Here is a 26,265-nt window from a genome sequence, read left to right on the forward strand (position 1 = left end):
TCCCACCATGTCCTGTGCTAAAAAAAGGGCAAAGGGAGACCACGGCTATAAAATCCTGACTTATAATTTTGTGAACACTTCTTTTTTTTTCTTGTGAACACTATCCCACACTCTTTCCTTACTTAGCGGTAAGGATTTGCAATAGTTTATCTTAGTATAGGCCCTTTTTTATTTGACAAGACGCCACTGGGACTGCCTTATTATTGCTGGATGGTCGTAGCTTTCTCCCATCTTAGTTGTAGGTTTAGATACAGTGTTTTTCTTACCCCTTTTATACAGTTTAATAGACACCCTTGAACTGTGATCACTTGTTAAAAAAGTATTTTTAGTTTATATTATAAACCTTTACACTAATAACAGAAACATACTCATTTTAAACATAAAAGTACAGCAAAGCAGTTCAAGCCCTACTGACAGTGCCTTGGATCAACGGTCGCCAGCTCCAGCATACATGAATCAAAATCCTAGTAACAATACAAAGTCGAGTGAAACAATGGCAAGTCACAGACCTAGCGGCTATAGTCCACAGGTTGAGTGAGTCTGGAAGTCCAGCGTAGCCCCCTGCCCACCATGAAGCCATAACAAACAAGAATATGACCAACATCCTGAGGCAAAGACTACTCTCCCCAAAACTTAGAACTGCTTTTCCCAGGAGCATCCTCTTGCCTAACTCCTCAAAAATAATCTTCAACAAGGAAGTCACTGCAACAATCAAATCATCAATTGCTGTCATTATAATTCTGACCCAAAGTTTTTCAGTGAGTAAACTCGCAGTCGAGTGCAGAAATCTTCCCCAAAAAGTAAGTTGGTGGCCCAGAGAACCCAGACATTCAAGAAGCAGGTGGGCGAGTGATTCACTTAATATTGAGCCAAACCCTCGCCTGCCCCGCATGTCCACAGGGACCTTTCATTTCAGACCCAGGGCTTCCATCATTGGGAAAGCTCGGAAACAAAATCTCAGGTAAAGATCTCGATGCTTTGTAGAGGGAAACTTTTTTATGTAGGATCTTGGGGTCTTCTGCAGCATGTATAGATACTGATCCCTTTGATACAGATGAAGTCTATTTGAGTCCTCGTAATCACTATTTTTGTCCTGTCTCTTTATCTTGTTTTTCCTTATGTAGGGGGTTTCGGAGCCCTCCAGTTGTAACAGATTTTGATAGGCAGTAAATTTCCTGGAGAGTGTATACAAGGAAGAGTTACAATTTTGGCTATTACTCATTTGTGTAAAAATGTGGGCATTCAGTGAGTTTTCCTCCCCTTCCTCCAATTTGGTCAACAGCGATAACAATCTCTTCATGTGCTGCGCTCACCAAGAGGTCAAACCCAGTTCCAAATGTATAACACTAATCGGAGTAGACTTGGGCAACCCAGTACTGTCTTCCAAATTTTACCATCCAATTTATCCAAAAAGGTTCGATTTCCAAACAAGATTAACTCAAAGCCATATAAGACTGTGGATGTGACCTTTAATTTGTATACTTCATTTAGAGGAAGCAAAGAATAGGCACAAAGCTTGTTCTTTAGAACTTTCCTTAATAAAATGGATGTACCCATTTTAGCTTCCATTTTCCCCTTTTGGATCATTAGATGCTGTTTAGTAGAGATGGAAAAACCTAGATACGTTATACTGGTAACCTCTTTGATCAGGGATTGATTTACCTTCCAACTATACTTCTCGGTCTTAAGTTTAGTTGTGAAAGTCTGCATATAAGACTTGAGGTGAAGATTAGATCATCTGCATAGGCGATGTTAACTCTCAGGTCCTGCCGAATCTCCCCCTCCCCCACTGTAAACTTTCATGCCAAAAGTCTGCTAAATAGAAGTTGAAAATTGTGGGGGCCACCACACACCCTTGTCTTATCCCTTTGGTGATCTGAATTAGTTTTGAAACTTCCCCCTCATTATTTAGCCGAATTGTTATTGTATTTTCCTTATACAGCTGTTGAATCATACTGAGTAGACGTTCATTAATACCCCATCTTCTGAGTTTTTCACAGAGCCTCTGTGTGTTCACGTTATCAAAGGCAGCACTAAGATCCAGAAAGCCACACATAGAGGTTTCCCAGTATTCCCCCAATATCTGAGGTACAGATGGACAAGGCAGTTGCACTCGTAAGGGTGCCTATGTTCTTCCTGAAACCCATTTGCAATGGACTGAATATTTTCTCCCTATCTATCCATCTTGATAGATCTTTTAAGATCAGTTTGGCAAAGATCTTAGCTGCCGAGTCCATCAATGCTATTGGCCGGTACTTTGCTGGATTGAGTCGGTCCCCACTCTTATAGATGGGCACAACAGTTGCAGATCGTCAGGAGACCGGATAGTCCATGCAACTAACAATGCGTTGGAATAGTCTGCATAATATGTCTGACCACAAGGTAGGATCCTCCTTGAAGAATTGATTGGAAACTTCATCAGGGCCACTGGCCCTGGAATTATTCAGGGATTGGATAGCATTGGAGATATCCGTAACATCAATCTTGTAGGTCCAAGGGACAGCATGGCTGAAATTGGCCATTGCTGAATCATGCAAGGTTTTTCTGCATTGAGTTTATTATGATAGAAGGCACATCCCTCTGCCTCAGATATGCAACATGATTGCAGGGCAGTTTGTTTCCTGAGTACCATTTAGTATCCTTTTCCAACAAATGTTTAAACAAAGATTGTTTTTTGGCAATATGAAGTAGGATTCTATTCCCCTCGAGCCAGTTCGTATACTCACGCTTGATTGGTTTTTCCCTTCTGCCTAGCCCAATCCTTTCCTCATAGAGATTTCAAGTTTTTTCGGTTTCTGCCTTAAGTAATTTCTTTGATCACCGGGTCAGAGGGTTTTGCATGATTTAATGCAAAAGGGGTTGGCGGAAGGGGGCGTGGCTAACCAGCCATGGACTAGGTCGCATCTCCGTGCAGAGCTCCTGATGATCCGACTCTCATCCGAAAATCTACGCTATTAATATTCCATTTGAGGCGTGAAACGGAAGGAAAGTATGTTGGAAAACATACAGAACAGGAATCCTGAAAGGCAAATGAACCGAGTATGCGGATCGGCAGATGATTGACTTTTTAGTGCGGCGGCCGTGTGGAAACGTTGTTGCCAAAATGGCCGACAACAAAGGGAGCGGCATCGCAGCCCTGCAGATGCTGGATCGTTGCTGAAACAAATGGACAACGAACGAGGCGGCTGCCTGCAACATTGTAAAACAAGCTTCTCCTTGTGCTGTGTTAACACGAAGACGCCCCGGGCCTGGATAAATGTAGCAGCTTGCGAGTGCTGCATTGCTTGCAAGAAGTGTCGTGGGTTGAGGCGGCTCTCCGCTGCCTGGAGAGACTACGGGGCTCCACCGAACCTGCACTGAGTGCGGAAACGTCGGCAATAAGCAGGGGAGCTGAGCAGCATTTTGCGCTGTTCTATGAGGAAGCAGTACACCGGCTGGACGACGAAGCGGCGCCCGCGGGCGGTTGCATTGCAGTGCGGCCCCCGCCCGCTTATGGAAACAAAGCAGCTGTGATGATTGCCGAGAGCCGGGCTAAGACGAGCGAGCTGCAGCCGTGGAAACGAGCAGCAAAAGAACCATGTGCTGCATGTGGTCCCGTGTGCCATAGGCAGCATTGGGACGCCTACGCACGGGACACATGGACCGGCACGCTGAGGCCGCACTGATCTTCCCAAAAAAAAAAAAAAGGGGGAAAATTTCAAAAACAAAAGTGGAACGAACTAACAGCTTCGCCTGGGGACCGTGCATCGAGTGCGCTTGGGTGCGCACGGCCTATATCGACATTAGGCTGTGATCAGGGCCGCCTGGCTGGGCAATAGCAGCAAGCCAATGTACAGTGGAAGGAGGGCCGGCTATGTTACGCGCCCAAGCGTTGATTTCATCCAAGGCCACGACATCAAGTAGACGACCAGAGTGAGCGGCTGGGGGACACTGTGACTATTGGACAAAACCGTGCATGCCATGGGGCACGACAAACATCAGAAGGAATCATCATCACTCGTATATACAGGGACACTTACACGTGGAAGGGGCGGATTATGATACCTGCATGATAATAAAAGCCACGCACAGAACCCTTCCTGTTATGAAGTTGTGCAAACAAGCACTATGTGCAAATAGTAATATGTGGGAGGCAACAACCCACCTAAACAACAATCTCAGGTGCCATAATAAATGCGAGTAAATAGATAGACACCCCAACGTCCGGAGGAACCACAACGACAATACGGAGCTGGAGCAGATACGCGAGAAAGATGGTACTATGTCGGTGAAAGCATTAAGAGCCAAGACCAAACAATGCACAATGGAGGTCTTTGCGAAAATGCAGAGGACCCCTACACATGGGCACAGGGCATGGTCACGACTCCTGCGGAAGAATCCCCAGAAGGAGACCAACATCAGATCCTGGAGGCCATAGCAGAGTTGAGTACTAAATGGGGCTTGGCAATGGCAGACCTACGAACAGCCATAGAGAACAAAATTGATACGGTAGGAACTGAACTTACCTTGTTACAACAAGATGTCAGGGCGCTGGCAGATAGAACGAGTGGGCTGGAAGGCGCAGTCAAGACCAATACTGACGTCAGCGCGAATAATGCAAAGGAAGTTCATGTGCTAAAACAGCAGGTGGCCAATCTTGAAAACCGGGTAGAAGAAGCGAATGGAAGAGCGAGAAGAAATAACATACGGGTGGTCGGCCTGCCGGAGGGAGAACATGGCCAGGACCCCACAAACTACATGGAGAACATGATCCTCCAGGAGATAGGAGCAGACAAGCTTTCACAAGGGTTCACGGTGGAGCGGGCGCATCGCGCCTTAATGAGGAAACCACGACCTGGGGCTCCACCGAGACCGATCATCGCAAGGATCTTGAACTATAGAGATAGGGAGAAGATCCTGGAATACTTTCGCAAAGGCGGAACAATAGAGAGAGCATCCACCAATGTCACAGCATACCCGGATTATGCAATGCTGGTGCAGAGGCAAAGATACAGCTACGTGACCGTCAAGAGGAGGTTGCGTGCAGCAGGCATCAAGTACATGCTTCTGCACCCGGCAAAGATGAAGGTGCTACATAAGGGCAAAGCGCTTTTTTTTTATACCCCGGAGGAGGTGGTGATATGGCTAGACCTGCAAGGTTGCCCGGAACAAGAGGCGGACCGCGACCGGCATGGACATGACAACTAAGATCTTGTGCCACAGACATTGAGGGGGTAAGTGGGAAGGTGATCCCGGTACACTGGGGAAGTGAGTTTGGTTGAACAATGATTGACACTCAGGCCTGGTGCTCGGAATGGACTGGAATATATCGGGTGTAATGCAAGTGGTAGCTGCATAGCATTAACCATAAGCGGATATAATGCAAGTGGTAGCTGCATAGCATTAACAATAAGCGGATGTAGTGCAAGTGGTAGCTGCTTAGCATTAACAGTAAGCGTAAGATTCTTTGAAAAATAGGGGCGACAGGAGGGATGCAACCCACCCCGAGTCATTAGTAGTTAAGTGGCCATTAGGGCGGCTTCACCCTACTGAGCCCTGAGCACAGGTTTGTGCTAGATAGGACTAGATGTGGGGATGCCTGAGATCCAGGAATGGAGCTGGGCAACCGTTGGGGAGGGTGTTGTTGGGGAAGGGGTGGGTTTAGGAGGGGGGGAGGGAGGCGGGGAGTTTGGGGGTACATAGTTATGGGGAGTTGAAGTTCAACAGGAGCCTATGCGGAAGAGCTAGAGTGTGGTGTCTGTGTTGTGTGGGTGGGAGGAACTGGTTGGAAGGAAGAGAGGAGAGTACTAACGAGCCATGGGAGACCTTAAAATAATAACGTGGAATGTCAGAGGACTTAACAGTTATTTGAAGAGGAATAAGGTCATGCTGTATTTAAGAAGGCAAAAGATAGATATTGCACCGCTGCAGGAGACGCATCTACGTGGGAGAAATTGGAGCTGGTTGGGGAAAAATGGAAAGGGCTGGTGGTGGGTTTGTCATACTCTGCCTAAGCTAGGTGGGTGCTTGTCTAGGTGGCGCACACGTTCCCTTTCAACAAATACGGGAAGTGGAAGAGACAGACGGGAGAGTGGTTATATTGAAAGGGCTGTTGGAGAATAAAGAAGTATGCATTGTAAATACGTATGCCCCGAATCAAAACACATCGGAGTACTTCAGAACTCTGTGCACCAACCTTAGCGAGTGTGTGGGCAGTGCAGTGATTTGGGGCGCAGATTTCAATTGTGTGATGAACCCCAAGGTAGAAAGGTCAGATGGCAAGATTAATAAACCCACCCCAGCGGCTAAAGCATTGTAGATGCTGTTAGATGACTTTGTCTTGGCAGACGTGTGGAGAATAAAACATCCTAATGAGAGACAATACTCGCAATACTCGGCCCCGCAGCAGCTGCATACAAGACTTGATTATGTTTTCGCCACTCCGGATGTATTGACAGAGAATACCCATATAGAATATAAGGCGAGGGTCCTCTCGGATCACTCGCCCCTGGTCCTCGGGTGGCAATATTGCCCCCCGAGGGTACGGATTCCGACATGGCGCCTCCGAGCAGACGCGCTCAAAGATCCAGTCTTTAGAGAGGATATAAGAGACGAGATAATTAAGTATTTTAAGGTGAATACTGGTAGTGTTGACTCAGCGGGTACACTATGGGAAGCTTTTAAGGTGGTGATACGAGGGGTTGCCATAGCTAAGTCAAGGGGCCTGCAGGGTGGGGTCCTGGCTGACCTATAAAGAGCAGAGGATGAACTAGAAAGAGCATTGGGAGGAGGCAGAGTGGATACAGAGTTAGTACTCAAATTACAGCAGCAGTGTGCGGAACACTGGGATAGGCTCTGCAACCTCAACTATAAAAAATACATAGAGAGACAGCATGCAGGAGGAGATAAAACAGGCCGGCTCCTAGCGTGGCTGTACAAGAACGAAACCCCTAGACCCCCGATTAGGATTATAACTGGAGAAGATGGCGAGGTAGCAGATACCCAAGAGGGAGTCAACAAGGAATTTGCGGAATATTACATGGTACTATACGAGGATAAGGAGAGGGACAGCCATGAGGAGATAATCGAAACACTAGAAGATATTGGACTACCCAAGATAAGTGAAGAGGAAAGGGAAGAGCTGGATACACCAATTACCTTGGAGGAGCTGGAGGAGGTTGTTAAGCAGTTGCCCGCTAGCAAGACTCCAGGAGCAGATGGGTTTCCTAGTGAATTTTATAAAGTATATGGGGTGGAAGTGCTCCCCTCAATTCTAGACATGCTTAATGAAGTGCTTGAGGTGGGACGGCTGCCGGAGTCGCTCAGAGAAGCGATCATAGTACCGCTCCCCAAGCCCAATAAACCAAGGCATAGCTGTAGCTCTTACAGGCCCTTGTCGATGCTGATCCAGGATAGTAAGATATTGACAGCTGTCCTGGAAAACAGATTGCAGAGAGCAATTGGCAAATTAATTCACCCAGACCAAACTGGCTATGTCCCGAATAGGAACATAACTCACAACCATAGGCGACTCCACCGTGTGGTCGAATGGGGGGGTAGGAATGAAATGGCGATAGTGTCATTAGACGTAGTAAAAGCTTTCGACTCGGTTAAGTGGCCATGGCTGTTGGCGGCCCTGGGAGGATACGGAATCGGAGCAGGTTATATCAAATGGGCGAAGATGCTATACAGTGAGCCGCTAGCCAGAGTTCGAACAGGATCAGTGATCTCTGAGAGATGGCAACTTAGCAGAGGCACTAGGCAGGGATGCCTCTGGTCCCCGATGCTTTACATTCTAGCCCTAGAGCCCCTAGCCATATACCTCAGGCAACAGTATGATACGATGGGTATTGTGGTGGGGGGGGGAACGACACCTAATATCCTTATATGTAGACAATAGGTTATTATACCTGAAATACCCTGAAGAAAATCTCCAATATATTTTAGAAGTGATGGAGAGGTATGCCAGGCTATCCGGCATAGCAGTGAATCCAGAACAAATCTAGCATATTCCCGCTGGGTGGCTATATGGGAACCCCCCCAGAAAGGTTGCCGGTGCTACAAATACCATGGGCGGTGAGTTCTTTCTGTTACCTCGGGATAGATGTGTACCACACAGCAAAAGAGGAACACAAGTGTAACACTGAGATAGCCGTCGAGAAAATCAAGAAATGCATGAAGTTTTGGGAGAAGGTGTCCCTAGCAATGGTGGGACGAGGGGCAATGCTCAAGATGGTGGTCCTACCTGGGCTTCTACATTACTTTAGTAACATTCCACATATGATACCTAAGAAGTTCTTTGCCAAGCTGGACAGCATGTGTAGGGATTTCCTGTGGCATGGCACCCGGAATAGAGTGGCGCTATGGAAGTTACAGAACTTTAATGTAAAGGGGGGGTATCAAACTGCCTAATTTTGAGGCCTATTATATAGCGGGTCAACTGCAATATGTGGTAAATTGGCTCTCTGATGAAGATACCCCTGAACTTAGGTTGTTTGGGCAGAACTGTACCCCATTTTACTTAAGGGAAATGATCTGGTTGCCTGAGTCAGAAATGAAGGAGCGCCCTGGGATGATGAAGCTTGGGTGGAAAATGTGGCACGAGCTTGCCAGATGATGGAGGACCCATTTCCATGCTCCCCGCAGATATCGTTGGTTGCTCTGGCAGGGGGAGATAAGCAGCTGAGGGTGATCATCAGGACCTACTGGGAATCGGTGGGGCTGGTTACGTTGGGGGACATTTGGCAAGAGGGGACCATCAGGGATTTTGAAGGGCTTGGGGAAGAGGCGGGATTACACACAGGTCAATATGTTATGTACCACAGAGTGGTGCAGAAAATCTGGAAAATGTGGCCTGAAACAATATTGACAGAGGAACCAGATGCTATTATTGGGCAATAAATTACATATCAGAGGGGGGGGGCATGAGATCTCTAGATTGTACGAGATGGTGATGACTAAGGTTGGGAAGGAATTGGTACACTTGAGACTGGATTGGGAAGCGGAGGTGGGAACCCCGATAGAAGATGGGATGTGGGAGCGTGCCTTGGGATATCACAAGAGGGTGTCAAGAAATGCCAGATTAAAACAAATACAGCTGTATATAACGCACAAGGCATACATGACCCCTCTGAGGATATCAAAGTTCAAAAACGCTGGGCGCCAGGCATGTCTTAAGTGCGACAAAGAAAACGCTGACATGACACACATGTTTTGGTCATGCCCAGTAATTGAGTGTTTCTGGGGCGAAGTGGCACAAAAACTTGCAGAGAAGGGGGTCACGCTCGTCATAGACACGGCCTGGGCCTGCTTGCTGGGAGGGTTCCCCAGATCACGGAAATTTAAACATGTTGAGAAACTGAAAGATTTTGCTTATGTGCTTGCAAAACGAAGGATTGCTATGGGATGGAAGAAGTGTCACAAGCCACGGGTGGAGGTGTGGTGGAAAGAGTTGCAGAAATGGGCAGAGGCTGAAACAATGGTATGGCAAGAGACGAGCAGCATGGGTGGGGAGGAAGAAGTGGGCTTCCTGATGGCATGGAAACTATTGATAGCGGAAATGTTTGTAGTAATATCGGTTCCAACAGAACCCGAGGGCAGTGAAACCCTGCCACGTGAAGCAGATACTGAAGGCGAAGAACAAATAGGCTCATAAAGGGGGGTGGGATTGGGGGAGCCGTGACTAAAAATTAAATGCGTTTAATGGAACTGTGTGTTTGGTTTGTATTGTTGTTTGGTGTGAATAAAATTTATAAAAATGTTTTTTTTTTAAAAATGGATTGGCGGAATCACATGTTGATCAGAGCCCATGCTCACTAGGTTGACTAAAATAGATGCAAAGTGTATTAGCAGAGTAGTTTCACTCCTCAAGTCTTCAGACAAAAGAGACCACCAAGTATTAAGATTGTAATTTGCTTTATGGACATTGCCAGAGCTGCACACTGCTCGTAATCAAGTTGGTCGGGCCCCCAATACTGATGGTGGTCAACAGTCCTGCTCTCAATGAAAGACAGAGCATAGTATGATCACTTTTAGGTGATTTCACAATCTTAAATGCTTCTATCTTGTCCCTGTCAATGTTTTAAGAAAGATGTAATCTATTGTGGATTCAGCACCAAAATGTTGCCACGTGGGCGTTTTAATCCAAGTCTCAGCAAATACTAAGTTGAATGCATGGTAGATGGGGAGCAGGTGCAAGTGGATTTAGGTCACCTGCCCTAAGCCCCGCCCACCTGGTGCCTTCCTGCTTGCCGCTCTTTTTCACCACTTAACAAGCCCCGCCCACCTGGTGCCTTCCTGCTTGCCGCTCTTTTTCACCACTTAGCGAGCCCCGCCCACCTGGTGCCTTCCTGCTTGCCGCTCTTTTTCACCACTTAGCGAGCCCCGCCCACCTGGTGCCTTCCTGCTTGCCGCTCTTTTTCACCACTTAGCGAGCCCCGCCCACCTGGTGCCTTCCTGCCTGCTGCTCTTTTTCACCACTTACCGAGCCCAGCCCACCTGGTGCCTTCCTGCTTGCCGCTCTTTTTCACCACTTAGTAAGCCCCACCCACCTGGTGCCTTCCTGCTTGCCACTCTTTTTCCCTACTTAAGTAGCCCTCCAGCCTCTTTTCCCTTGCAGATGGGGAGCAGGTGCAAGTGGATCTAGGTCACCTGGCCTAAACAGCACCCACCTTTTTAGCCCTGCCTCTTCCTTCCTACTCTTAACTATTAGATCATGGGCGTCCTAATCGAAGGGCAGACAAAGAAAAGGGCAATTCCTGTTTGACCTGTTCGGGCTAGGAGGACCCAGGGCCCAAACCCCTGCTCAGAAAGCAGGTAAGCATGCACCAACATGTGTTACTCCCTCTGTCCCCACAGGCCATCCCCACCCCCTCTGGTCCCCCCGTGATGTTCCCTTGTGCCCCCACCATTCTCGCACCCAAGTGTTGCCTGTTTTGCTTGATTCTTCTACCCTGCTCCCCCCTCACGCCCCTCAAGCCTACTTCTGCAGGAGTCTGTCCTGATACATTCTGGTTTCACCATCACTGTCTTGTGGCCAATGCTGGATTTGACTTTTATGGACTTCATTCATTCACAGTGCGTCACCCTTTCTCAACTCTCATGCTGAACTTACTTTGCATCTTGTACTGGTGGCCCTGAATCCTGCTGTTCCCATCTTCATCTTGTTTCCTGGCTTGCAACATTATGTGTGTGACTTCTGACTTCTGCAATTGTATTCACTCTTCGCTCTTGCTTCTCCACTCTTTTTGACTGCTAACTCTCTGTTCTCTCCTCCTTTCCCTTCTCCCTTTTCCTATCGCCTCCCCTTATTTTCTTCTATGCACTTACTCTATCAGATTCCCCCTCCTGTTACTTGTTCTCCCCCCACCCCTCCAGCACTATCTGAAATGTTGTCAGGCCTAGTATGATAGTCGCTTGTTTTGTTTCTCGCCTACCTTTCTGCACCCCTCTCCCTCACCTTTTGTTTTTCTGGCTCTACCAGAAATGTCGTCAGGCCTAGTACAGTAGTCGCCTGTCTGTTTCCATTTCCTTCCCACTCTCCCCCTCCCTTATCTATGTCGTAGCTCTTGCACTATCTAAAATGTCGTCACGCCGAGTACGATAGTTAATTTCACTTCTCCAGCATGGGGTCTGGCATGGATTCACATGCTCATGAATATTCCCCGTCGTCAGGCTGGGAATCCTCGGTAAAGAAAAATCAGTATCAGTTTAGTTTCTGATCTGTCTTTCGTAGTAGTAACCAATCACTGATCTCTGCGTCATACTGACCACAGCCAATGGTGTGGTCCAGAAGAAGAAGAACGGGTCCGATCGGGCTTCTAAGTCCTGTGCGGGCGCCCCGGGGACGGGGGCCCAACACCAGGCCAAGCGCTGCGAGTCCGCTGGCTCCGGGAGCGCCAAAAGGTCGGGCTCTTCGGTCGCCAGGCAGGGCGTGCCTTCCCCGGCACCGTCAACCACGAGCCAGCGCTCCGGTTCGGGGAAGAGGAAGTCCGAGACCCCGGGTAAGCTTCGGGAGAAGCCCCGTCCGATCTCGGAAGAGGGGGAGCGAGGCGTCGCCCCTCCCCCTAAGGAGAAGGCCCGGGACGCACCTAAGGTGGTGAAGGCCCCTACCCAGCAGGCAAAGGCCTCTATTGAGGCAATCGCGGCAACTCTGGCCAAGCCGGCAGAGACCCCGCCAGCGGAGAATGCCTCCGGGACTAGAGTTTCCCTGCCGCCAAGGAGGGAATCCTCTTTTCAGCCCATCGTCATGGCCACCATGATGGAAGAAGCGAGGGGGGCACGGTAGCCTCCTCGAGCTTGGAGTCAGCCTCGGAGGAGGAACTGACCGAGGCCGTGAGGAATCTCGAAGTCCAATTCGAGAAGGTTCGATCCCGTAAGGAAGATCCTTGGGAGATAACCGAGGAAGACGACGATGGCGAGGAAGAGCAGCCTTCCCTTCCGGTGCAGCCGGAACCTAGGCCTCAGGATAGCTCGGCGGCCATTTTGTCTGCGATCCAGTCCTTATGCTCTGAGATAAGGACGAGATTACCACGGCCCTGGCCGGAGGACCCGCAACCTGGCCCGTCGGGAAGTCCTCGGAACAAACGACGGAGGACCCAACCCTCTCCTCCACTCGCCCCCGTAAGGCCTACAGTTCCCTCCTCATCCTCCCACGAGTCGGGAGATGATGGTGCGATGGGCTCGACGACGGGTTCTGAGGGCGACGACGACGGAACGGGTCTCCCGTCGCACGGGCCTTGCCGCCCAACGAGATTGGCTCATTCCACGCCATGATCGCCAGGGCATCCGAATTGTTCCAGCTCTGCCCGGACTTCCGTCAGGACGTCCAGACCAGGGTGTTGGACATGCTGTTCGACGGCAGCAACTTGTTCGGGAAGGCGGTGGACGAATCCCTACAAGCCATAAAGACGGACACAGAGACGGCCGAGCCCTTCAGCAACGACAGCCCTTTCAGAGCTCCGGAGGCAGACAGGGTGCCTCCAAGGGATCCAGCGGTGGCTCGTCGTCCTACCGCCAGGCGGCACGCTCCTCGTCTCAGGAGGCCTACAGGGGTCGCGGCAAGCATGGAGCGCCTCGCCGCCGTCGGCAAGGTGGCCAGGGCGGCAAGGCCACCACCACCAAGCAGGACTGAACCGGCCGTGGTCTCGGGCCCCCACCGAAGCACCCCGGTGGGAGGCCGGCTGACGAAGTTCGTCGGCGTGTGGAAGTCCATCTCCACCGACCATTGGGTGCTGGATACCCTGGCAAGAGGACACTCTATCGAATTCCTGAAGAAGTGCCCTCATGTTCCACCTGTGGCCAGGAAGGAAAGTCACGTCCCGCAACTGCTGTTGGAAGTACGGGCGATGCTCAGGAAAGGCGCCATCGAGCTTGTCCCGAAGAGACTCTGGGGTGTACTCAAGGTACTTCCTCGTCAGGAAGAAGACGGGCGGCTGGCGCCCCATCCTGGACCTTTGTCGTTTGAACAAATACATCAGGTCACAAAAGTTCAGGATGGTCACCCTCCAGCACGTACTGGGACAGCTGGAGGAAGGCGACTTTCTATCGTCGTTGGACCTGGAGGATGCATACTTCCGCGTTCCCATCCTCAAAAGTCACCGAAAGTTCCTCAGGTTCGTCGTCCAGGGACGCCACTACCAATTCAGAGCACTGCCGTTCGGATTGAAGTCGGCCCCCAGGGTCTTTACCAAGTGCCTAGCACCTGTGGCGGCACGGCTGCGCCTGCAGGGGATTCACGTCTACCCCTACCTGGACGACTGGCTCATCCGCTCAAGGACGAGGGAAGTCGCCGTCGAACACACTGCGAGGACCGTCCAGCTACTGACAGACCTGGGATTCGCCATAAATTACCCAAAGTCCCACCTGGTGCCGTCGCAGGTGGCCCTGTTTCTGGGAGCGAAGCTCGATACAGTGAGGCGCCTGGCGGCACCGTCGGAAGAACGGACAAAGACCATTCTAGGTAAAGTGCAGCGCCTGCTAGCCACGGACGTGGCCAGGGTGAGGTCCATCAAGTCCCTCCTGGGGATGATGTCCTCTTGCATCTACCTGGTGCGCCTCTGCAGACTACGGATGCGCCCTCTTCAAAAATTTCTCGACGCCCGTTGGATGCAGGCGACGGGCACCTTCGAAGACAGGGTTCCCCTCAACGAGGTGTTCCGGCGGGCGATTCAGTGGTGGGGCGTTCGAGCGCACCTTACGGCGGGCAAGGACTTTCAGACGCCGGCGTACCAGGAGACGGTGACGACGGACGCCTCCCTGGAAGGTTGGGGCGCCCACACCGGAGATCTCCACGCAAGAGGCCTCTGGCTCCCGGAGGAGAGGCTCCTGCACATCAACGTCCTGGAACTCCGAGCCGTGTTCTGGGCTCTCAAATCGTTCCTCCCGTCGCTCAAGGGCAAGGTGGTGCGGATCTTCACGGACAACACCACGACAATGTTTTACATACAGAAGCAGGGAGGCACCAGATCCCCAGCCCTATCCAAGGAGGCACAGGATCTGTGGCACTGGGCGGTCGCCCAGGGGATGTTCCTGGTTCCCTTCCACCTGGCAGGAGAAAGAAACACCATCGCCGACTCGCTCAGCAGGGAGCTGCGTGCGTGTCACGAGTGGGAACTGCACCAGGATCAGGTGGATCAACTCTTCCGACGATGGGGCAAACCCCAAATCGACCTGTTCGCAACAGCGACGAACTCGAAGTGCAAGAGGTTCGCCAGCAGGTTTCCCCAGCCGAGAAGCATGGGCGATGCGTTCTCGTTCCCCTGGGACGGCCTATACCTGTATGCGTTCCCTCCGTTGCCGTTGCTGCTTCGACTCATCAACCAGCTCAAGAGGTCCCGGTGCAGGATGATCCTCGTCACACCGGCGTGGCCGAGGCAGATCTGGTTCCCGGACCTTCTGGACTTGTCAACGTCCCCGCCCATCAAGCTGTCGGCGGAGGCGGACCTTCTCTCCAGAGAAGGAGGCGCCATCCTCCACCACGATCCGGCGTCGCTGAACCTGCAGGCTTGGCTCCTGCAGCGCTAGAGTTTGGAGGCTACGATATACCGGCCGATTGCAGAGAGGTTCTTGCAAAGGCCAGGGCGTCCTCGACTCTCAAATGCAACGGTCATAAGTGGAAGAGGTTCTCTATCTGGTGCCGAGCACAGAAGATCAACCCCCTACGGATTACGGCCCCTCAAGTGCTGCCGTACCTGCTATCGCTGGCAAAGGCTGGGCTAGCCCATGCCTCCATTAAGATTCATCTGGCGGTGATCTCCAGATATACCAGAACCACAGGACGGACGTCCTGTGGTCCCATCGACTGGTAAAAGAGTTTATGAAAGGACTGTTCCGGTCGTTCTCGCCGGTGAAGGCCCCGGCATGGGAACTTAACGTGGTGCTGACCAGGCTCATGGGGCCCCCATTCGAGCCGATGCACTCTGCACCGATGAAGTTTGTGTTGTGGAAGACTGCATTCCTGGTGGCCATTACCTCCGCACGACGAGTGGGAGAGATCCAGGCCCTATCCTGCAAAGCACCGTACTTGACTTTCCATGCCTCGAGGGTGGTGCTTAGGACGCACCCCTCTTTTATGCCCAAGGTGCCGTCGGACTTCCATCTTAACGAGCCCTTGGTGTTACCCTTTTTCTTCCCGTCTCCTCCGTCGCCGGCCGAGAGGACTTTGCACTCGCTGGATGTGGCTAGAGCGCTGAAGTTCTACGTGGACCGCACAAAGAGTTTTCGGAGGACATCACAGCTATTCGTGAACTTTGGACCTGTGAACCAAGGGAAGGCTCTCTTGAAGTCTTCTATTTCCAGATGGCTCTCCGGCTGCATCATGCACTGCCACCGGTTGGCTAACCGACCGCTGCCAGGCCGTCCGAGAGCCCATTCGATCAGAGCGATCGCTGCTACTACGGCGTTCTTATCTGGTGTGCCCCTGCTGGACATCTGCAGGGCTGCTACGTGGAGGTCGACGCACACCTTCACGAGATTCTACTGCGTCGATCGGGATTCCAGGGAGGAGTCCAGGGTCGGCCAAGCAGTGCTGCGCAACCTGTTCGCCTGAGGTGAGCCTGGTGAGGAGGTAAGATGCTTAATGTTGAGTTTGATGCAATGCTTAATGTTGAGCCTTTGCCACCTCCCGTGGTTGTGCATGTGTGTACTGCTATGTATTCTTTATTCATGAGCATGTGAATCCATGCCAGACCCCATGCTGGAGAAGGAACAAGTTACTTACCTGTAACTGTTGTTCTCCAGCATGGGTCTGGCATGGATTCACATGCGAACCCTCCCGCCTACCCCTCTGCGGCTCTTCACTTGGTCATACTGCCACTTCACGTGCTTCCAAATCTGAAGATGGCCGCCAGAGGCGGTGCTTAGGTAGAGGGCAGTCATTGGCTGTGGTCAGTATGACGCAGAGACCAGTGATTGGTTATTACTACGAAAGACAGATCAGAAACGAAACTGATACTGGTTTTTTCTTTACCGAGGATTCCCAGCCTGACGGGGAATATTCATGAGCATGTGAATCCATGCCAGACCCATGCTGGAGAACAACAGTTACAGGTAAGTAACTTGTTCCTTATTCTTATATTCATGAGCATGTGAATCCATGCCAGACCCCATGCTGGAGAAGGAACAAGTTATTTACCTGTAACTGTTGTTCTCCAGCATGGGTCTGGCATGGATTCACATGCGAACCCTCCCGCCTACCCCTCTGCGGCTCTTCACTTGGTCATACTGCCACTTCACGTGCTACCAAATCTGAAGATGGCTGCCAGAGGCTGGGCTTAGGGAGATGGCAGTCATTGGCTGTGGTCAGTATGACGCAGAGATCAGTGATTGGTTACTACTACGAAAGACAGATCAGAAACGAAACTGATACTGATTTTTCTTTCCCGAGGATTCCCAGCCTGACGACGGGGAATATTCATGAGCATGTGAATCCATGCCAGACCCATGCTGGAGAACAACAGTTACAGGTAAGTAACTTGTTCCAGCTTTACTGTTCATGGCCTCTAAGAATGTCATTGTATTTTCCCTTGTTCCCTCCATTGCCTTGGAGCGCTTTGAAACACATTGTGTATAGGCGCTATATAAATTATCATATCTTATCATTTGGGTGAAACCCCACCAAGACAGAAATTGGAACAATTTCATGCCTTGTGCTCCTTTCTTTCCAAGGCTCTCAGTGTCATTGGCAATGGTAAATAATTTCACTTCCCCATTGTGTGCCCCTTCTTCATCCACTGTTCACTCACAGCTGAAATCACCGTCGATAACTATTCCAGCACCTTGATGGACATTGATCCACTTTATCAGCATATTCCCCAGTTCCTCCAAAACCACCTCCACTGGGGAGGTTAGTGGATTAAAGTAGATGTTCATTACCAGCGGCTGTACTGATTGTTAGGCAGAAACTTGTGCAGTTCCCTCTGAGACCACTGCAAAAGATTTAAGACTACAGGTGTTTGGCAGTCAACCCACTTGGTAGCAGTCTGTACCACACAGATTCACTTGGTAGCTGTGGCTGAGCAGTCAGACTTCCCTCAAGAAGAGTTAGGCAGTATACAGAGTATTCACAATAGGTCAAAAGAGCACAGTAGAACAAGCAAACACTGACCAAAGCTTGGTGTAAAAGAGATATGATTATTTATTTAAAACCACATCTAATAAAACACACAGGCACTAATATTAAGCAGTTCAAAAACACGGTCACTAAAAGATATACACTCCCTTAAAAGAATATTAAGAGGATCAGAACGAAATGTGTCCAAGGTCACACGGTTGACAAGTGCACAAAAGTCTCGAAGGTTCAGAAAGAGTTGGACCAAAAGAAAGGGACCAGTTAGATGGTCAAGGCGGCCAGCCCAGTCCAGAAGGTTAAGGGATTATTATTACCTTGTAGCAATCTTTAGAAAGGGAGGCCTGACTGACACGGTACCTTAAAGTGGTGAGAATACCCCAGCATGGGCAGTTGTTCCTGGCAGCGGATGCAAGTCGGTGCTTCATCCGGGGGAAGAGAGGATCTCGTCGGGGAGGAAGACAGGAGCCCGTTGCACTGCCAGGGAAGAAACCAGCCGCGGAGTTCTCAGTTAAAAGGAGCAGTCCTTTTGTTCGCGGTCCAGTGGTAAGTGGCTATCCGGTTGCCGGGGTGCTTGGCACGGGCAATTCGACCACAAGACGTCCTGGGATGCGAGGAAAAGAAGGTAAACTGGTTGTGCCCACCAGTCAGGGGAAGAAGACTCTCCAGCCAGGAGATCTTCTCTGTCGTCGGGAAGTGGTGAGTCGGTTCCGCAGGGCTCCACCGGTGGTGTCGTCGTAGCAGGTCGTCTCAGCTTCTCCCTCGTCGGATTCTCAGGTCCTGTGGTGAATTCTGAAGTTCCAGTCCCCAAAGCCCTGCTTTTATGCAGCACACCCCCATTCACTGAGCCTAGCTGTCAATCAAACATGCTAAGTGGTGAGCCGGCCGGCTCACCACTTGGGCCAATCACACAAGAGTGCGACTTGAGTTACCAAGGTAACTCAGTCCACGGTGCCTAAACCCCCTCCAACACCCCCTGTGGTACCCAGACAGAGTGGCACCACTTTTGGAGGCTTCTGTGGAGAAGTCCGCCAAAAGTGGAACAAACGGCTCGACTTGGGTTGGAGTCACAAGAGAGAACACAAACGCCATTTTAGAATAGAGTCCTGGCAAAAAATACCAACCGGAGAATTAATATTAAATAAATAAACCGGCGGTATGTTCGAGGCTATGAGAATTAAATAATTAAAGTTGGTAGCCTCGAACAATGGGAAAAGCCCATAGGGATATATTTGCGGTCGAATATAAAAAGTAGTATCCACTGCCACCAGCCAAAACTCGATCAGGGGGGACAGAAACGTGCCCCCTCGACTAACAGACCCCGGGGCAATCAAATTGCCCCGACCAGTACGTCCACAATATGATGGTTTGTACTGGTTTCTGTTCATAATTTGGGACTAGTAAAGCCAATGGTGACTTTACATGCCCTGGAAGACAGTAGTCAGGCCCAGGGTATGGAGTCTATGGTGGGGTGTCACTGCACGGAGGGTGCTGTGTAACACACATAGTAAAAACACGAGACCCTATGGAGTAAAGGACCCCATTGCCCATAAAACACATAAAGGAACACCATCAATCATGTCCAAGAGTGGGAGAAAAAGAGTCTCACTCTTGGCAGGAGAAAAAAACAAACTCCAGAAATCCAGCAAAGCTGCTGGGGGACTCACTAGTTTAGGAAATTCAGCCTAAACAGAGAATTCTCCCTAACACTGATTGAGGGCTGAATTTATCAATAATAACAGATACCAAAACAGCAGCAGAGCTACATGGCTAGTCCACTAAAACACAATACTGGGTGTTTTTAACTGCAGTTAGCAAACCTCCACTAGGGCGGCCCCTCGCTGCTTTCATAGCAGACTCGTAGTTGATTAGACGGTCAATAACCGGACAGTCTAGGAGCCATGTTTCCTGAAGGATGATTGTCATACTGTAGTAAGTGCATCGCCTGATCAACGTGAAGAAATTAGTTGTACCCTCTAGTGTTCCATCACAAAAGGTCTACGCTGCAAGCCCGGCCATTGTGCCGAAATTGGTGGCAAAGTACTTGGTAGCCATCTCCAACCACCATCTGGATATGGTTGGTTTGGCAGCCAGCCACAATCATGGTAACAATGATGTGTAACTATCATGCATTGCTCCAATTGTACGGGATGCTTCAGAGTATTGGCCGCATAACAACATTCGAAGCCATTAAGTAGGAAATCCTCCTGATGGGAGTACACAAGATCTATCAATTTAGAGGAGATTTATACAGTACCTTTCCCCAGGATGGAGCGATCAGGCAGAGGTACAAACGTCAGATCCTGTGATGAAATTGTTAACAAGGTAGGAAATGAGGACAGGAGTGCCAGTATTTTACTTTTGTTTAGAGGTATAGTGCATTCTCCCTCAAACACCGATTAAAAAATTAAGGGCAAAGCAGACCGGTGAACTGCTTTATGGTCCGCCGTCAGACGACCTGGGTGGATATACGAGGAACATTGTTTGCCTTCAGCCTCTGTCCCTTAGATTTTGACTCCAGGCCGGACACCCTCACGACTCCCTCATCTGTGGCAGGTTTCCTCGAAAGTTGCGGAGTGTGGCTAATTTGCGTCCCCGCCAAAGAGGGAGCCTCTGTCATGACATCCACCGACTCGGGTATTGTCAGACCTGGAGGTACGGCTTTCATGCTGGCACAGGCTACCTCTCTCTTTTTCTTTGATTTTTTTTTTCTTTTTTCTCCTGACTGTTTGCCAATCCGGGCTCCCTGTAGATATTAAGCTGTTTTTGGTTCGCAGACAATGTCCCGATCAGTGGGCTTCTTTATCCCCACAATACTCTTGGTATTATTCCCACTTCCCTGGGTTACTTCCGGGACAGCAGCAGTCATGTCCCTAAATCTTAGGTTAATAGCAGCTTGGAACATAGTCCTTAGTAATTTCCTGAAGCCGCTATTTCTGTGCGACTTTAGGGCCAGTTTGTTTTTTGGTTTAGTTTTGGTCCCACCATCCACCGGTGGCTCAGCAGCGGGCATCAGGACTTTCGGCGCTTGACACAGCGCAGTACTACAGGATCCACTGATAGTGTTTAAGTCCTCCAGATTTGATGTCAACAGGCTGGCTTTATTTAAAATCGACATTGGGGTCCTGGCCTGCTGAGAGGTCACTCGTAGCCAGTCATCCTGAAACACCTGCTTCACCTTGCACCCTTTAAGCAGCAGCGTTTGAATTGTTTTGAGGATGCCCGTATTTTCCCTAACTTCATTGACTAAAGTAACGTAAAGCCTGATAAACGACTGCAGTACAATATTCAAAGCTACCCAAGAGATAGAGTTTGATTCCTCTTGAGACACCTGTTCAGACTCCCCTCCCATCTCGGCTTCATTCACCGTATCAGATAGGCTTACTTCTGGCAGATCTAGCTGCAACTGTGTTTGGGTTTCAAACATCCAGGTCGCAATACTCAGGCACTCTGACACAGAATCAGTAGCTGTAATCTCTGTAGCCAGGCTTACGCCCTGCATCCAGTGTGAAGATGCTGAGATGACACTTGAGATCACCCAGCACCGGGCCCGAGATCTCCTATATCGAAAAGTCAGGTGTGCCCTCCCCAACTTCCACCACCCCAGAGTCCTGCACATGGGTTGTCGATTACATAACCTCACTGTAGATTTTCTTTTGGCGAGGTAAAAAAAAAACCCTGAGATTTTAGTTTTATCAGGAGGTTGGGGAGATTTCCTTCTGAGGTATGGCCAATACAGGCCCTGCGTGTACCTAGACTCTTGTTGTGTCAGTGCAGAGATTATATCTCTTCCTTGCATTCAAAGTTAGGATGATAGCCGAGGCTTACAGCACAGAGGGAAAAAGGAAGGCATCGTATGGTGTGAGGGAGACAACAAGACCAGCATCCTGTGCACTCCCTTAACGGGGCTTTGTTCTTCACACACACAACCACCACAAGCTGTCTACCTCGTGGTCGCAATGAACTAAGATGTAGCGGACTGCAGTCCACGATCCACTTGAAGACCACCTCACCTAGCCTGTGTGTTTTGCACAAGCTGTAGCTTGGATCCCTAAAAATAGGGCACTGCTGGTCCTGCCAACTGAAAACTGGAACCACCAGTGTCTGCTCAGTGCTTATCCAGCCACATACCACACACCACCGACCCTCAGCGGCAGCTCCCGATGCTCCCACACTCCGGGACCAACAGATGTCAGGGTTTAGGGGCGGTAAAGGATGCAGGGCTGATCCGATCAGGTCACGGACAACACGGTCCGAGCACACCGTCAACCTTCTTTGCTCTCTGTCCTGCGTCATCCGCTGATCTGAGATCCGAGGAAAGAACCTTGGGACGTCATTCAGTCTTGAGAGCAGCCAGCGCTTGACTGTGAAGCGCCCTGGCATCACCTAACAAAAGCCAACCCACTGGTCTCTCTCTACGCGTCTACTCGACTTACTGCTGCTGCAACTTCTTTTTCTTCTGTCAGTTCCTGAACTTCTGACAGCTTCAGTCTTACTCCCACAGCCTGCACCATTTGGGTAAGGATCCTGTCTTGCTCCTTGTATACTCCGGTGCTCGCCGGCCACAGCAGTAGGGCACAAAATAAGGAGAGCTTCTCTCTCCCACGGGACAGCCTATCAAAGCACTGCTTCCCACCGCATGACTTCTGCACTTCAGGTTTCCATCTTCAACAAACCTCTCAGCACCGCAATCCGTTTCAAACACAGCAGCAATTATGGTGTCTTCGTTGCTCTGCCTCTGCTGCTCCCACTACTGCTGGTTACTTCTTCTAATGCCCTGCACCTGAAGGGGCTTTAAATACTCAAAAGTCTCGATCAGGTGTGGGGCTTTAGAACCATTAGACTGCACACTGCAGTTCTGTACTCCTGAGCTACTCTTCCTCGTCCCAGTACCTAGAGCATTATGGGACTTGAAGTCTCTAATATTCTGGTTCCTTGTTACATTAAAGGTTTCAATGTTAACCTTATTTAATTCACTCTGTTTATAGAATATACCTTTACGAGTTTTTAGAGGAATTAATGGTTGGCTCCTAATTTCATGGCTTAAACCTATAGGGCAATCATACCTATCAGAAACAATGGTATTAATGCTTTAATCCTTATATACATCATTCCCATGTTGATCGTAAAGGTTTTCACTCCTAAAAATGTGGGTAATTTTTGGAAGGGAAGCCTTGCTCTGGCAGCAAGCCATTAGGTGTTTCGGTATTTTGGAAATCTCATCCTCCGAAAAAGAGTACTGCCTCCCTCCTAACATAGTACCCCTATTCCCTTGGTGGCTTTCTACTCCCAGGTGATCCACCCGGCTAATACCACCTCTCGGGTTATGATTAGGAAGTGGCTGCCTTCACCTGGGAGGATAATCTAGGCTGGGATTCTGTGAGGGCTCCTCAGGATTCATCACAGTGCACTGTGAATCCCTTTTTTAAACCATGTTGTGGGTGACAGACTCCCTACTTTGTCCTAGCTCTATTCTCCAGCATTGGATCTTTAATGGAGTCACATGCTTATGAATATTCTCTGTCGTCGGGCTGGGAATCCCCAGTAATAGTAAAGCAGTTTACCTATAAGCTTTTAAACTGCTTGTCACTTTAGTGCTCTATCAGTCACTTTGGGTCATACTGCCCAAGCAAATCAGGCAGGTCCCCTTGGCTCCACCCTTGGTGGCCATCTTCAGATTTTGTTTACCTCAAGTTCTCTCTTCTAAATATTTGTTGGTTTTTTTTTGTCCATTTATGATTGTTTTTTCCATCAAGATCTTCTGGTTTGGTCTGTATCGCTTCTCTACGACGGCAGTGTAGTTTCGGACCATTCCATTGCCTCTGGAGTCAACATTTTCTATCTGAGGCCTTAAGGAGTCAGAGGACATGGCAGACATGAGGGAGAAAAGCCCTTTTAAGGCGTGCTCGATGTGCAATCTCAAGAATGTCTATGACAAGGATCTTCAACAATGTTTTACTGCCTGTATCCAGACCACGACTTGAACATCTGTACCATCTGCCAGTTGTTTTCATCTAAGACTCGCAAGAACCATCACTGCACGTTGGTGGCCTGGTTGGATGAAGGTGCTGGGGCCGCTGACTCAGCCTCTGTTCGTAGTTATACCTATGGTAGGTACAGCAGACCCCTAGAGTGAACCCCCTCTTCAACGAGATCATGGTCCCGCGAGGAATCTTCCCGAGGTATGAAAGCGAAAAAGGCACATGGAACACATGCTTGGGCTGGCCAATGTCGTTCATGTCTTCGTCTCCGCCTATGGTCTCCTCGCTGACCTCCTCAGTGCCGAGAACATCTTTGTCGACGGTTTCGTCATCCAAGCATTAATTAGTAAAAAAACGCTCGTCCTCTATTAGGGTCCCATCATCGACAGCATCATCGTACATCCACTAACTAGTAAGACCAGTGTGTCAGTCCCATCTACCATTTTGTCGACACCCAAGGCTTCAACGTCTTTGCCGTCCATGCCTACACCATCACCAAGTACGTCTGCCTGGTCAATGACCCTGGTACAGAAGCCTTCAGTCCTTGTTTCCAAGACTGGTTTCTGTGAACAGAGATGTACCGTCTGCGTTATCATTCCTCCCCAGGCCAACTGGTGCTCTGCCACTATTTTCACTGGCTCCTTATCTACTGCCTGCAGTTTCAAGTCCATCCCTGGCCCCTCCTACACAACTACTACAGCAGGGGGCTGATTCCGACATAGAGGCTCTGGAGATAGTTTTCTTCGGGCAACTAAAAAAAGAGGACGGGAGTAATATGCCTCCACAAGGTCACTGAAACAAGGCGTTCCACTGCCTCGAGGGCCCACTTCAGCTCTTCCTGTGGCCATGGTACCCTTTCCAAGACGAGCTGTCCCAAAGGACATATATTCTAGCCCCTGGATGTATCCATGGATATACTGTCTCTTGATACAAACGCTGTTTTCGGAGAATCCTCTCCTCCTCCAGTGCAAACCCATGGGTTTCTTACAAGGGAGAGCATAGCTCCACTCCCACCCTCAGGACCTTTTCCAGGAGCTCCACCTTTGCCACCAGTTACCCTCACAGATACTGACACTGACGATAATCCATCTGATGGTTCCGCAGGCTCCTGCTCCACAGACGAGTTTGAAGACCTGGTACCAGGTGATGGTAAGCCAGCAGACCTACTGGCAAGAGATTCACCCACAGACGGGATTAGCTCCTTTTATGCCCTCATGTCAAGGGCTGCGAAGCTCTTGGATCTCCTACTGGAAGAGCCGAAAAAGGGAGGGTTTCCTTTACCAGCGATGGGAATCTTCTAGGAAATAAATGGTGGCCATTCAGTACTGGAAGATATTTGGGAGGACAGCCTCCTTGTTATGAGGAACCCATTCTCTGTGCCCTCCAAAAAGGATTGCTTTGAGAAAAATACAAGGTTCCAGAGTCAGCACCCAAATGCCTACGTACCCAGACCTGTCCGGACTCAGTCGTCTCGGCAGCAGTCCTTAAGTGCCCGCCTCTCCCTCTATGGTGCCTGTAGACAAAGAGGGAAAACCAATGCTTTTGGTAAGAGTCATCATGACGGCTGCAAACTCGCACGCTATGACCGTGAACTCTGGTTCAAATTGGGACCAATACTTGAGTTCCTACCAGATGACAAAAGAGATGAACCCCTTGCACTGCTGCATGAAGGGGAAGCCACGTCAGACCACACCATCTCGATAGTCATTGACATAGCGGATACGGGGTACCGCCAAATCGGCAATGGGGCAGTGTTACACTGCCAGGGGTGGTTAAAAGCCATACATTTCTCTACCTGAGGTCCAGTCAAAGGAGGTAGACCTGCCTTTTGATGGAGTGGACCTCTTCGGTAAGATGACAAGGTGGATGAAACCCTTCAAACCATTGTCGCTGACACAGAAATACCATGCTCCTTTGACACGTTACAGCAACGCCGCCAATCCTTTTCGCTCTGGGAAAGGAAGGTTTTCCAGGTTTTTGATGAGACTACAGGTGGTCCTACCGTCCACAAACATCCTGCACCAGCACCTCCCAAGAGGGTTCTAAGGGACATTCTCAACCTGACAGAGTGAACCAATTAAGACCTGGAGTCAAGCCCCAAAACAAGTTTGACAAGGCAACCATACCCACCCCCCACTTTAGACCCTGGTAGGGGGGGGGCTGCTTGCCAACTTTGCAGCGTGGTGGAGAGACATAACCACCGTGAAATGGGTGCCGTCCATTGTACAACAGGGTCATACCTTGAAATTCACTGGGAAATGTCCATTGTGATGAATCATAGGGGGATCATCCCAAAAACCCCACTTAAGTGGCCATGGAAAGGCAGCCGCTACCTTATCCTGTCCCTGGGGGTGGTTTTATGTGGGGGGAATCACAGGGGAGTGGATTTAGCTCAGGAAGGATGGGAGAACCCTCTGAATAAATTCTGTGATGATCATACAATCGTAATGGCTTATTGTCAAGTCAAAGATTGTGATGTTAAAACAGATAAGAACATTATGGACTTCAAATCTCATAATTCCCTTAGTACTGAGTCAAGCGAGAGGGATCCCGAGTTGCTAAACCATAGTGAGCAGTGTAGTTATGATCCACACCTGAGCAGGAACTTTAAACATTGAACGGCCCTTCAATTGCAGGTCAGCAAAGAGAAGCAGCTGAACCTGGAGAAGCAGCAGGAGGAAGCAGAACTGGGGGACACTGTAGTGCTTAACAGCAAGACGCTGCAAACAGAACGTGGCG

The 26,265-nt window shown here is 49.8% G+C and overlaps 1 protein-coding gene across 1 annotated transcript in view; it reads left to right on the forward strand.

The window, feature by feature from the left end:
• Positions 1-26,265, forward strand: part of LOC138580226 (centrosome-associated protein CEP250-like) — a 1,782,457-nt gene that overhangs the window by 1,054,293 nt on the left and 701,899 nt on the right. The window lies entirely within an intron of this gene.

Source organism: Ambystoma mexicanum, chromosome 3p (genome assembly GCF_040938575.1).
Source record: "Ambystoma mexicanum isolate Mex_15411 chromosome 3p, UKY_AmexF1_1, whole genome shotgun sequence".
Classification (NCBI taxonomy): Eukaryota; Metazoa; Chordata; class Amphibia; order Caudata; family Ambystomatidae; genus Ambystoma; species Ambystoma mexicanum.